At 39.2% G+C, this 13,504-nt stretch overlaps 1 long non-coding RNA gene across 2 annotated transcripts; it reads left to right on the plus strand.

The window, feature by feature from the left end:
• Positions 1–640: 640 nt before the first annotated feature.
• LOC129034142 (uncharacterized) lies at positions 641–5,566 on the plus strand. Of its 2 annotated transcripts, XR_008501766.1 has the most exons (4): positions 641–744; positions 1,278–1,417; positions 2,160–2,396; positions 5,228–5,566. It is a non-coding gene; the product is annotated as an uncharacterized LOC129034142 (long non-coding RNA). The 2 variants fall into 2 exon arrangements; XR_008501767.1 differs by lacking the exon at positions 2,160–2,396 and having other exon boundaries at positions 1,278–1,475.
• The last annotated feature ends 7,938 nt before the right edge of the window (positions 5,567–13,504 follow it).

Consider the following 13,504-nt stretch of genomic DNA (forward strand, 5'->3'; position numbering starts at 1 on the left):
CACTTGGCTTAAAACACAAACATTGTATAGCGGAACAAAAATATTTTATTTCTTTATATCCTTACTTTATAAGCTTTTCTCTATTTTTGAAATTTTTAATTTTTACTTCTTAAACTTTTTTGTTAAAAATGAAGACACAAATACACACATTAGCCTAGGCCTACACGGGTCAGAATCATCAGTATCACTGTCTTCTGCCTCCCCTCCTGTCCCACTGGAAGGTCTTCAGGGGCAATAACAAGCATGGAGCTCTCATCTCCTCTGATAACAATGCCCTCTTCTCGAATCCTTCCTGGAGGACCTGCCTGAGGATGTTTTCCAGCTAACTTTTTTTCATAAGTAGAAAGAGTACACTAAAATAACAGCAAAAAGTATATTAGATACATAAATCAGTACCATTGCCATTTATTGTCAAGTATTATGTGCTATACATAACTGGATGTGCTATACTTTTATTATACAACTGGCAGAGCAGTCAATTTGTTTACCGCAGCATAACCACATACATGTAAGTAATGCATTGCACTATGATGTTACCATGGCTACACTATCACCAGGTAATAGGAATTTTTCAGCTCTATTAGAATCCGATGGGACCACCATTGTATATGTGGTCTGTCATTGACTGAAGCATCATTATTTGGTGCATGACTGTAGAACTTTAAGCAATGATGAAAATGCTCTATATCTACACTGTCCATTATGGTAACCACTAGCCACTTGTGACTACTGAGTATCTGAAAGGTGACTGGTACAACTGGGGAACTGAATTTTAAATTTTCTATAATTTAAATTAAAGCAGCCACATTTATTAGTTGGCTATTACATCGTATCCTATATCATATCATATTTATATATCATATCATATGCTATATAGTATATCATATTATAAATGAAGCTTTAGATCATTACTTTCCCTAGAACACAAATTACATGAAAATCTTGAGTATAATGACATAGTTACTGATTTTGCCAGAATAAAGGAAAAAATAAATGTTATTTAAAAAGCATATAATTTATGAATTATTAATATCTTCATTGATTATTCATTCAAACACCACAGGCCCATCAACAGAACTCCCAGTATATGCGATAATAATTATGTTCAGTCATCGTTGACATTTTGTCAGCTTTCAGTCAATTAGAAACTTTGAATTTTACTCGTATTTTTCTATCTAATCATTATGAAGACACGTTTGTCAAGGAAGGAGGATAGAAAGCATGTTGTTCAACTCTTTGTGATTTAGAACTGTTAAATATAGGCATATGATATGCAGGTTCTGCTTGAATTCTTGCCCTGGCTCTTGGTGAAGGGTCGGCCTGCTGGATCTGAGTCATCCACCTATAAGAGGGACACCACCACACATTGGTCACTGCTCTCAAGCCCCTGGAACACCACCCCACTTGGCTTCTCCTGGTAACAGTGGCTGCCTTTGCTTGCCTGTCTCCAACTCCTCCCAAGAGCATTGCTGACTGTGAGCTGTGCCTTTGAATCTGCAGGGGCCCTTCCCATCTGTCTAATATTTGTTATCAGTGAAACAGAAAAACCCTTGGGGCACTGTCAGGGAGCATTCTGGCCCACAAAATGCCTACCAGCCACCATGCTGTTCTCATTCTTGCCATTAGCAACCTTCTCATTCTCTATATCGTCAGAGTCCTAGGTGCACTCATTCTAGAGGGCCAATAATTCTCACGGATTACCAGTGTGGACTTAAATTATTTTTATTATAATCTCACAGTACAAGTAAAAAAGTATATGCTATGGTTTTTGTTCAGTTGTAAAGTTCAAATAAACTTTCTAGATTAAATACAAACAAACTACAACACTGATCAAAATAAAAGCAGCAACATTAATTTAATGTGGCAATGTCTTGTGGAAAGCAAATTGCCAGTGTTGAAACAGTAGAAAGTTCTTAATGTTAGTTTTTTACTGATTGTATTTCCACATTTTAAATTTAGTAACACTTATACAGAGAATGCTGTATATAAAATCATATTTATATGTGTGTGTGTGTATATATATATATATATATATAATCATAGTCCACTGCAGCCTTGAACTCCTGAGCTCAAGTGATCCTCCTGCCTCAGCCTCTGGAGTAGCTAGGACTACAGGCACATGCCACCACACTCAGCTAATTTTTAAAATTTTTTTGTAGAGATGGGCTCTCACTACAGCCCTGTTCTGGAAGTCCTGGGCTCAAGCTATCCTCCCACTTTGGCCTCCCCAAAATGCTGGGATTACAGGCGTGAACCACCACATCTAACCTAAAATTATATTGTTAAAAGACTTTGTTTCTCAGTTTGGGATAATCAGAACTCATAGTTCTGATCTCAACTACCAATTTTAATGAGGTGCTTCTTTCTAATTCCATCAGCTGTCTGGCCATCTGCAGGTAAGGACTATGTTACAACATTATTTAAATTGGGCATCCAATTATCTAATTTATCTAAATTATCTAAAATAGCTAAAATGGGCACATAAAATGGGCATCTAATTCCATTAGATATCTGGACTTAGAAATGGAAAAAATTTTAATCGAATATTTTCAAATTTCCCTACTGCTAATAAGTTGGGAGCCGTGAAATAAGCTCCTCCTCGTCCATGAATGTGGTCTGGATGGCCACAGCCCAGTTTCTTGTCAGTTCAGTCTCCTTGTACTCCCGTGCACTCTCCTATCTGCACTGCCTCCAAATGTGATGCCCACAGAGCCAGACACTGTGTCATGTGGGCCTTTAGGCATGTGGCACTGTTCAAACTGGGAGGTGGCCTACAGTGTGTTTGTACACACGTATTCTAGTTTATCATAAAGATGATTACACAAAATTTATAAATTCTCAGGAAACCTCAAAGTATCCTTAGATAAGTGGTTCTCAAAGTGTGGTCTGTGGATCCCTTGGGGTTCCAGAGTCCTGTTACTGGGGTCTACGTGGTTTGCAATAAAACCAAGATGTTATTTGCCTTTTTCATTCTGTTGACATTTGCACTGAGGGTGCAAAAGCAATAGTGGGTGTTTTAGTTTGTTCAGGTTGCTATAACAAAATACCTTAGATCAAGTAATTTATAAACAACAGAAATGTATGGCTCACAATTGCTTGCAGTTAATCTGAAGGACAAGATGAATGGTTTGGCAGAGTCCACGTCTGCTGAGGGCCCATTCCCCAAGGACGGAAACTTTGAGCTGTGCCCTCCCATGGCAGAAGGGGCAAAGCAGCTCTCTTCAACCTCTTTTATAAGGGTGGTGAATATGAATTCTATTCATAAAGTGGGCAGTTCTTATGGCTTACTGATTTTCTGAAGTCCCCAACTCTTTAATACTATCACATGGAGTATTAGGTTTCAACATATGAATTTTGGGGGGACACCAACATTCAGACCATAGCAATGGGTGAAACTGCTGGCATCTGAACACAGCACCAAACTGTTGCAGAAGGCATTATGTTCTTCATCATCATGCATTTTCTGCAAAGAAAAAAAAAAAGCCATCTCAGCACTTTGGGAGGCTGAGGCTGAAGGATCACGAGGTCAGGTGTTCGAGAGCAGCCTGACCAACATGGTGAAACCCCGCCTCTATTAAAAATACAAAAATTAGCCGGGCTTAGTGGCACCCGCCTGTAATCCCAGCTACTAGGGAGGCTGAGGCAAGAGAATCTCTTGAACCTGGGAGGCGGAGGTTGCAGTGAGCCGTGATAGCCCCACTGCACTCCAGCCTGGGCGACAGGTCAAGACTCCATCTTAAAAAAAAAAAAAAAAAAGCCAATTTCATTTAATGTCCATGATGAAGCAAAAAAAAATATACAACTTTATAATATTCTAAGCGACAAAATGGGAATTACATGCAAAGCACTTCTGCTGCATACTAAAGTAAGATATTGTCTTGAGGACAATAACTTATGAGATTGAGTTACAGAGCTAAACCAGCTGCTATTTTTCATTGAATACCATATTTACTCTTAAGAACGACTAACACACATGATGGTTGCTCAGACTTAGGTGTTTGGCACACAGCTTTCCCAGAGATGCGTTAAGTGAACCCAATAGTTTAGGGAAAATAACTCGCAATATTTTTAGCAAATGATAAAATGCAAGCTTTCAAGTAAAAATTAGAAAACTTATATCCATAAGTTTAATAGTTTCTAAATATTTAAAAATTTTTCTGATAAGATGATAGGGATATTAATGAATTTATCTTTTTTATATACTATAAGGAAATGTGTCACTATTTGGAAGATTTATGTAACTCAGTAAACCAATATTTTCCTGTTGACCAATGCATATTTTTACAAAACCATGCATAGTAAAAGATCTATTCAAAGTGCAGGATAGACAAACGGATTTTAATGTAACAGAGTATGAGAAGTTTATTGGCATGGTTTCAGACTCTGTGTTGTAATTAACTTTTAAGAAACTATCATTTGTCAAATTTTGAAGAAGTGTTAAGAAATATCCACAATTATCTGAAAAGGCTTTTAAAATACTCTTATTTCTACCCTACTACATATCTACGTGAGGCCAGATTTTCCTCGTATACTTCAACTAACCAACATATTTCACAAATTGAATGCAGAAGCAAATATGAGAATCCAGGTGTCTTTGATTCAAGCCACACATTAAAGAGATTTGTAAAAATATAGAACACTGTCATTCTTACCAAGTTTTTGATTTAGTAAAAATTCAGGGGTTTTTTGGTAAAATATGTTATTTATTATAACATATAATGGACTTTTATTATTATTAAATTATTCATCCATTATTTGATAACCTCAGCAGATATCAAATAATATTACATATTTAATAAATCAATTAATAAATTAAATAAATTACTACATGTTAATTAATGTAATTAATAAATATTTTAATTTCCCTTAGTTTTAATTGCTAATGTGGGAATATCAATAGATACAACTTAAGTGGAAGCTGAATTCCTAGACACACCAAGAGTCTACAGTCAATGTCATGGCCCTAATTGGCATAAACAAAGATTGTGCAAACTAGAGTGATATCTGGGAAGGCCTGGATGAGCCCATGATTAGAAGATCCCCAACATAGCTGGAGTTACTTCAGATAACTCTTCGCCATAATATTATTATTATTTGATAGCTGCAGAAGATATCAAATTAATTTATTAAATACATAATATTATTATTTGATATCTGCTGAGGGCCCTTTCCCCAAGGACTATTATCATTTACTAAATGAATTAATAAATATTTTAATTTTTTCTAGATATCACCCACATAAACAAAAACTTTTTGGGAGTCCTCCAGAATTTTTAAGAGTTATCTAAACTATTGCCTTTAATGACCAGGAACTCCAATTTGAGAAGTGTTACCCTACGTTAAGCCAACAGCAGCCTGGCTCCTTCATGCTGTGCAGTATGGGACAGAGCTGGGTCCTTGTTGTCATCAGCCAGATAAGCACACATTAAAGCCCACCTTAGCAGTTGACATTAGATCTTTAAAAGCAGCTCCATCCTACCATGCTGTCACTCTACTCAATCACGTGATCTTAACGACCAGATCTACATATCCTCCCTCCATGCTCCCACCACCATCCTCCACCAACAAATCTGGTAATCTATCTCTGTCAACAGTCCTGCAATGAATTCTGAATATAGTTTTTCTCTTCCCTGGTCTGGAGTTTACGTAGTACCCTGGATGAATCTATACTTACTCCATAGTAAGTAGTACCTTGGATGAATCTATACTTGCATCCAATGGAAATGAGAGGGATGGTGCGGAGTTATCTGAAGTGACTCCAGCTATGTTGTGGATCTTCTAATCACGAGCTCATGTAAGCCTTCCTAGATATCACTCTAGTTTTTACAATCTTTGTTTATGACAATCAGGGCTATAACATTGGCTGTAGACATTTGTTGTGTCTAGGAACTCAGCTTCCACTTAAGTTCTGGAGTTAATCAGTTTCTGATCTTGTTCTGCAACTCTCTACAAGAAGAAAAATCACCAGGAAATAGTACATCCTGAAAGGAGTCAAAGTTTCCTTATCCAGCTGGAGCAGTGTGATCTCGGACCAGAGTCAATTCCTTGCCCAACAGACTTCACTTTGAGCCGTGAGAAGCAGCCTACTTACCCTTACCTGGACACTTCTCCAAAACCTGTGAAATGGCCTCTGTCACTGCCTCAAAGCCTCATCCTTGATGGGCAACTCACCTGGATCCTGAGACCAAAATATAGAGCTTAATGACCTGCTCCTCTGCTGTAAACCTACTATCTTTTCACACTAAGATGTAGATATTCCCACCTTGCTGCACTGGGTGACATGTTAATCTAGTTCTTACTTCCCCTGAGAGCCTCTTGCAACTTCACTGTTAATAGAAATCACTCTTTTATGCTTGCAAAGCACATCCTTATCCTTTGGTATAAGGAATTTATACAAAGATGCACAGGATTGGTGGGGTAACAAGAAAAGCCATCTCCCTAACTGCCTGCTTAATCTGGATCCAAGTGCTGCTAAGACAAAGAAATACAACAAATTTAGTAGGAAACCAGAACAAAACCCTAAGAACGAATGCTCAGCGTTGTTTGGGTTACAACCTCAGCTTGAGAGATCTGCCCTGGCATTTATACTTCCTAAAATAGAGAATTTGAGTGAGTGAGGTGGCCACCATCCAAATGAAGTGCCTCAACTGGGAAGAGATTCATGCCAACCTGCTAGGGCATGGTGTTTAGCCTTTCTTATATTTAGTCAATTCATGGGCTCATCATTTGGGATGAAGTCATCAGGATGGTGCCACTCAATTCACTTGGCAAGAGCCACAGCAACTGATGTAGGAAGAAGCCTGTTGGAGTTTCTTTTACTAAAGGGCACCTGGGGGCCAAGGATGCGTGGGGCCTTCATGAATTAATGAATGAACCCCCTCAACTGGCTCAGTACAATTATTCTCAGGGGACGTCTTTCTATGCTCTTACAGTTAAAGTCCTGGTGGGGCTAGCTTTTCAAAATAATGACTCCAATTTTGAGGCAGTTCAGAGAATTTAGTGGATTGATTTTTCAATATCTCTATCTGTTACTGATTAATTTGTTGAGAGCGAATGTAGGCATCAGCTCTAATTTCCTTGAACAGCTTTTATAAGTGACTTACACGTATAAAGGGCATCCTCCAAAACCATTTTAATTTTTAAAGATGCCAAACAATTTGATAATTAAGTTCTACAAATGTGGACTAGTATTTCCCAAACCGTGCCCTCTAGGAAATGCTTCTAGGAGATGTTAATAGGTACACAACAAAAATAAGTCAATGAAAGAAAAATTTTCAATCGATTGTCCAGAAAACTTTGGAAAGAATTTGTTTACTATAGGGGACTCTTCTTGGAGATTTACTCTCCAATCAGTATATTTAAAGACCTGAGAAGTTCCATTGTAAAGAAATTTGCTTTTAATTAACCAAGCATTTCCCAAATTTACCTTAACACAGACAATTTTTTAATTTTTCCTTATGCTTCCCCAGATCCTAATTTTAGGACATATTGATCTATGTAAATTTTAAGTCAAATGTATAATTTTGAAACATGTGTAGAATTTAAATGGAACAGGATAGGGAATAAGAGTTACTTTAAATCAAGTCCTCAGGAAAAACAATTCGAGATAAAAAATTTGTGTGGGGAAGTTTACTGGGTGGTGTTCTCAGGTTCAATTCCTGCAAGGAAGTAAAGACATAGCACTGGGCTGAGGGAGAATTTGAACTGTGTTCTAGCCACAACAAAGTTCTCATTCTGTCATAGGGGATCACCGAAGCCAGAATGGGCTTTTAGAGTTGCCCTGGCTTGAGGCAACGGGACTGGGCATTCATAACCCTCCTTACCAGGTTGCTTCCAGGAAGAGGTCATGATCCTGGGCTGGATCAAGAACTGCTATCTTGGGTTGAGGGTAATTCTTGAAGAAGGATTCAGCCAGAGTCCCCATTTCGTAGGGAGGCCATCAACAATTCGGAGATTTAGTGCCTCATCCCTAAAGAGGGCACCGGAGGGGCACCATGGCAGCCTCTACTTTGTGCCACTTGGATCCATTTGCTTTGTAGATTAAGTTCTGAGAACATTTCCTCCAGGATCTCGGTTGGTCATTTCTCTTGGAGAAACTTACAAGAAAAAGGAAATGGAGGAACTACAGCCTCACCACTGCAGCTCATATAGAGGTTGCAACTGACATTCATCAGCTGCTCCTCAAGTACCATTCCAGATCCCCTTGTCCACAGGTGGTAACTTTGTTGGTCCATGTGGCTGGCCTGATGTGGTGACCAGACTTTGATCTCGGAGGGGCCTGAGCTTCATAGCCATGACTGCTGCACTTCCATTCATTACCAAAATTGCTCCCATTGGGTAATGGCAGCTCTATCTCCTCCTTATAATAGAGCCGGGATACTGGCTCCTCTCCTTGCTTACTGTTGGCACAAGGAGTCAAACGTGACCACTGACAGCCATAGCTAACATTTAATGGGAGCCCTCCTGGGTCTCCTGGTGGAAGCATTTTTTTTGGTCTGAAAACCAGAACCTCTAAACCCATAAAGTTGAGAGTTATAGAAATGGGAAACACTAATTTCACAAGTGGGTCAGTAGTACTGATGGGAAGTGGGGCAACTCCTAATTGTCCCCCTTGGTTTCTGGATTTACCTATTGAGAACACAGAACCATGTAAAGGCAGTTGATTTAGAGCAGTAGCTTTCAAACTTTTGGTCTCAGGACCCCTTTACACTGTTAAAATTATTTTAAGCAGAAGCCCAAAGCTCATTGTGGATGATAACTACCAATACTTACTGAGTTAGAAATTAAAACTGAGGAAACTTTAAAATACTTCAATTCATTTGAAGATAGGGTGGAACACACTGCATGTTAACAGACATAACATCTTCATATAGTTATTATGAAGTTAGTTTTGACCTCGTGGAACCCTGGAATCTCTCCTAAAGTGTCAGATGGTCCCAGAATATGAAGGAGCATAGTGAAGGACACTTGGCAGGTGAATTTTACTTGCCTTGGTTTGCAATACCTGATTCTTAAAAGAAGCTATGAAATGTGTAAACATTTTAGTGAAGTCTGGTCTACTTTAGTGGAAGTGCTTTCTTGATTTACTCATTAATTCCTTTGGCAACAAAATGAAATGTTATTCCTCACTTTCTGTGTAATCTGCCTAATAGCAAAGCTTCTTTATGTTAGCTTTGTTACATCCTTGATTATTCAAGAAAAAAGTATCAAGTTATAAAAGAACTTACATATTCTTTACAATCATGTTACTTTCTACATTTAAAAAAATGCGATTTTGATTAAATAGATAACTAAATATCATTTTCAGGCACCCACAATCATATGTTAATCAAATGTCCAAATCTCCTCTGACAACTTTTTGATTTTTGCCATCTCAGAATCAAATCCAAACATAGAAACACATAGGTGAAAAAAGAATATTTCAGGATATCTTTTACATCAAAATCCATTTTGAGATTCCCAGAGGGTCCCTGGAAAATTGCAAATATTTGTTTTTTCACTTTATAAGAAGAGAGGTACTAGAGATAATTAGTGTTTTTGATATGTTACTATTATAAAGTTTCATGGGAAAAGTTGTCAAATCAGAAGAGACGTTCAGTTAAATTTGGGTAGTTAAAATATTTTATTAATATAATGATTTCAGAAATTATATGATTTTGGAAAGTCCCTGGAGATTTGTCAGTGACCTCGCATTCTATGTTTTAACGTCAGAGGAAACTTTGACCTAAACTCTGTGGATTTTTTCCATATTCACCAGAATCTTTGTGTTGCTTTGCCTGATGATACTAGACAACAACTGTATGCTATTTGTCATAATTTCCATGATTATTTAAAATATGAACTTCATCACACACTTAATTCTTTAATTTGACTTTAATATATTTTATGCCACTGATTTTCTTTTTTTCTTTCTTTCTTTTTTTTTTTTTTTTTTTGAGACAGAGTCTCGCTCTGTCGCCCAGGCTGGAGTGCAGTGGGGTGATCTTGGCTCACTGCAAGCTCCGCCTCCCAGGTTCAAGCGATTCTCCTAACTCAGCCTCCCTAGCAGCTGGGATTACAGCCTGGTGCCACCATGCCCGGCTAATTTTTGTATTTTTAATAGAGACGGGGTTTCACCATGTTAGCCAGGCTGGTCTCAAACTCCTGACCTCAAGTGATCCGCCCATCTCAGCCTCCCAAAGTGCTGGGATTACAAGCGTGAGCCACTGCGCCTGGCCTGATTTTCAATTGGGGATGCACCTCAGACTTACTTATGGAGTTATATAAAAATACAGATGTCTAGGACCGATGCCAGATTTACTGAATCTCTTTTTATTCTTGATATTTTCTTAGTATATGCTTGCTGTAATCTTAGTATATTATTATATTATGTCTCGGTTATTATATCTCAAGGTTTTTCCTCTCTAAAATTATGTTCTCCTATTTTACAAATCAGATGTAACATTCACTGACTTCTCTGAAAATAGGCCTAATCATTATTCTTAGAGATATATTGTCTGAAAGTTTATCTCAGAATGGCTTTATCATCTTGTTATGTGTGCCACAGAAGCACTCAAATGTCTCTGTCGGTTACATTATTCTTATTATTAACTCTCATTAGACCTTTACGTTAGAAAATTATTTTAATAAATGAACCACAGACATTTTCCATTTTCTCTATCATTTAAGATACGTTTGTTTTTTTGTTGTTGTTGTTGTTTTTGTTTCTGTTTGTTGTTTTTACTATTTACTCTGATGCTTGCCTGAAGATTCTGCTATCAGCTACAGGTCGGAGTTTGTGTCTCCAACAAAGAACCACCTCAAAGCCCCACAGAAAAGGACTGTACCATAAACTTCAAACTATTGACACCTCAAAGAATAGAGCTTGGGTTCAGGCTTCTGATGCATTCTGAGACACTCTCAGACCATACCAGTGGGCTGGGTCAGGATTTACAGAACTATTTTCATTTCAAGAGCATACGGGCTCATGAGATTGCTAACTCAAGATCCGGTGGAACAGAAATACTTATATTGGACTGAATAAACTGATGAGGAAAATCTTATTGCATTTATTGGTAGAGAATACTGTTGATGTTTAAATGTTCTCTTTTCCATATTTAAAAGCAAACAAGCACTTTCTTTTTCTTCTTAAACTCTCTGTAATCCGTAATGATTTAGTAGACTCTGCTCTTTCTTTTCATTTTTGTTTTGTTTTGTTTTTTGAGATGGAGTCTCGCTTTGTTGCCCGGCTAGAGTGCAGTGGTGGGCTCTTGGCTCACTGCAACCTCTGCCTTCCGGTTCAAGCAATTCTCCTGCCTCAGCCTCCCGAGTAGCTGGGACTACAGGCGCCTGCCACCAAGCTTGGCTAATTTTTGTATTTTTAGTAGAGACGGGGTTTCACTCTGTTGGTCAGGCTGGTCTCGAACTCCTGACCTCAAGCAATCCACCCGCCTCAGCCTCCCAAAGTGCTGGGATTACAAGCATGAGCCACAGCGCCTGACCTGACTCTGCTCTTTTATACTGAAATGTAACATTGTAAAATATTATTTGATTCTCACCGATTCCTCTGAAATCAGAAATTCTTAAGTGTCCTCACTTTTCACATCAATATGCTTGTTTGTATATGTTCAGTAAAAATCTGTCTTTTAAAAAAATCAGAATATAATTAGGAAAATCAAATATACAAGCAAGGCCTTTCCTGAAATGTCACATTTGTGAATAATCTCATTTAATGGAACTTAATGGGGCCAATACTTATAAGGTCTTCCCCCAGAAAATGGCCTGGTGCCTCATTCACAGAGTCCCAGCCTTACAGGAGTAAAGGCTTGACTGAGGCTGAAAGCTTCACGGCAGGACGGCTCACTTCTGCCTGTTGGCCAGAGACCACAGGGCCTCTTCATGGGCAGCCTGGGTGTCCTCATGACATGGCAGCTGGAATCGCCTACATCCACTCATCAAGGGAGAGAAGGCAAGGAGGAAGTTGCCATCCTTTTTATGAGCTAGTCTAAAAGTCACACCGTCACTTCTGCCTTATTCTATTTGTTAGAAATGAATCACCAAGGCCGGGCACTTGGTAGCTCACGCCTATAATCCTAGCACCTTGGGAGGCTGAGGAGGGTGGATCACCTGAGGTCAGGAGTTTGAGACCAGCCTGGCCAACATGGGGAAACCCCGTCTCTACTAAAAGTGCAAAGATTAGCCGGGTGTGGTGGTGGGCACCTGTAATCCCAGCTACTCGGGAGGCTGAGGCAGGAGAATCGCTTGAACCCAGGAGGCGGAGGTTGCAGTGAGCCGAGATCACACTACTGCACTCCAGTCTGGGCGAAAGAGAAAGATTCTGTCTCAAAAACAAACAAACAAACAAACAAATGTGAGTCACTAAGTCCAGTGCACACTCAAATGGGCATAGGAGAGAATTAAGCTCTACGTGTTGAAGGAAGGCGTGTCAAAGAATTTGTGAAGACATTTTTAAACCCACCACAACCACCTTCCAAAGCTCTAGCCCTTTGCATCATTCTAGGCTCCATCCTCACCTTTGGGTAATTTTATGATTTACTGGATGAAGCAGCCTTATAAACAAATAGCAATAAAACAAAGCAGATTATAATGGTTTACTATTGTAGAGGTACAAAAAGTGCTGGAAAGGACGTTCAATCCAACTGGAATAATCCAGGGGAACTTCATGGAGGAAGTGGCATTTGATATGAAAAGATGAGAAGATTTCGAGGGTCTAAGATTAGAAGCAGGAAGGAGAGACTTGCCAGGTGATGGGGCAAGGTGGATGTTGGTACAGAGGCAGGAGAAGGCGTATGTCGGGGCTGGGGAGCTGAGGACAATATAGTGTCACCGAAAACAGTGAAAATAAAACTGTGGAAGTTTAAAGAGAAGAATAGTGTGGGAAGCCTCATATGACAGGACCAGGACATCAGAAATCCAGGAAAGGTTTCTGAATAGGAGACTGGCATGATTAGACCTATGCGTTAGAAAGAACAGCCTGGTGATCCTGTGAAGATTGAGTCAGAGGGGGACAGGCATTTAATGTATTACATTATCTTAATAAACTAACCACAGGCATTTAGCAGTAGGAAGGCCCAATGGGAAGCCGTCCTAGTTGGTTGAGCAAGTGCCCTTTGACTCCATGGGGCAGCTCAGAGGCGCTCCATTGTGGCTGCACATTGGAGTCACCTGGGTGCTTCCAAAACTCACCGACGCTCAGTCTCCCCACCAGCGTTCTGATTTAACTGTGCAGAGGTGGGTTTAGGCACCCCGGCTGATTTTTATTTGTAGCCCAGTTTGAGAAGAGCATGACTGAGAAAGGGAAGTCAGGCTGATGTCTTCTCAGCTCCAGGCAAATTTGAGGACTACTACTCACTCTTGCCTCATTTTCTGAATTTCTCTTCTACCTTCTTCCTTGGGTCCTTGTCCTTCACTTCTGTGTATTTTTATGATTTTTAGGTTTTCCATGGTAGCACCGCTATTTTGCCTGACTATTCTAACCCCAAAATTGTTTCAAGATCTCATTAAA

Source organism: Pongo pygmaeus, chromosome 2 (genome assembly GCF_028885625.2).
Source record: "Pongo pygmaeus isolate AG05252 chromosome 2, NHGRI_mPonPyg2-v2.0_pri, whole genome shotgun sequence".
Taxonomy (NCBI): domain Eukaryota; kingdom Metazoa; phylum Chordata; class Mammalia; order Primates; family Hominidae; genus Pongo; species Pongo pygmaeus.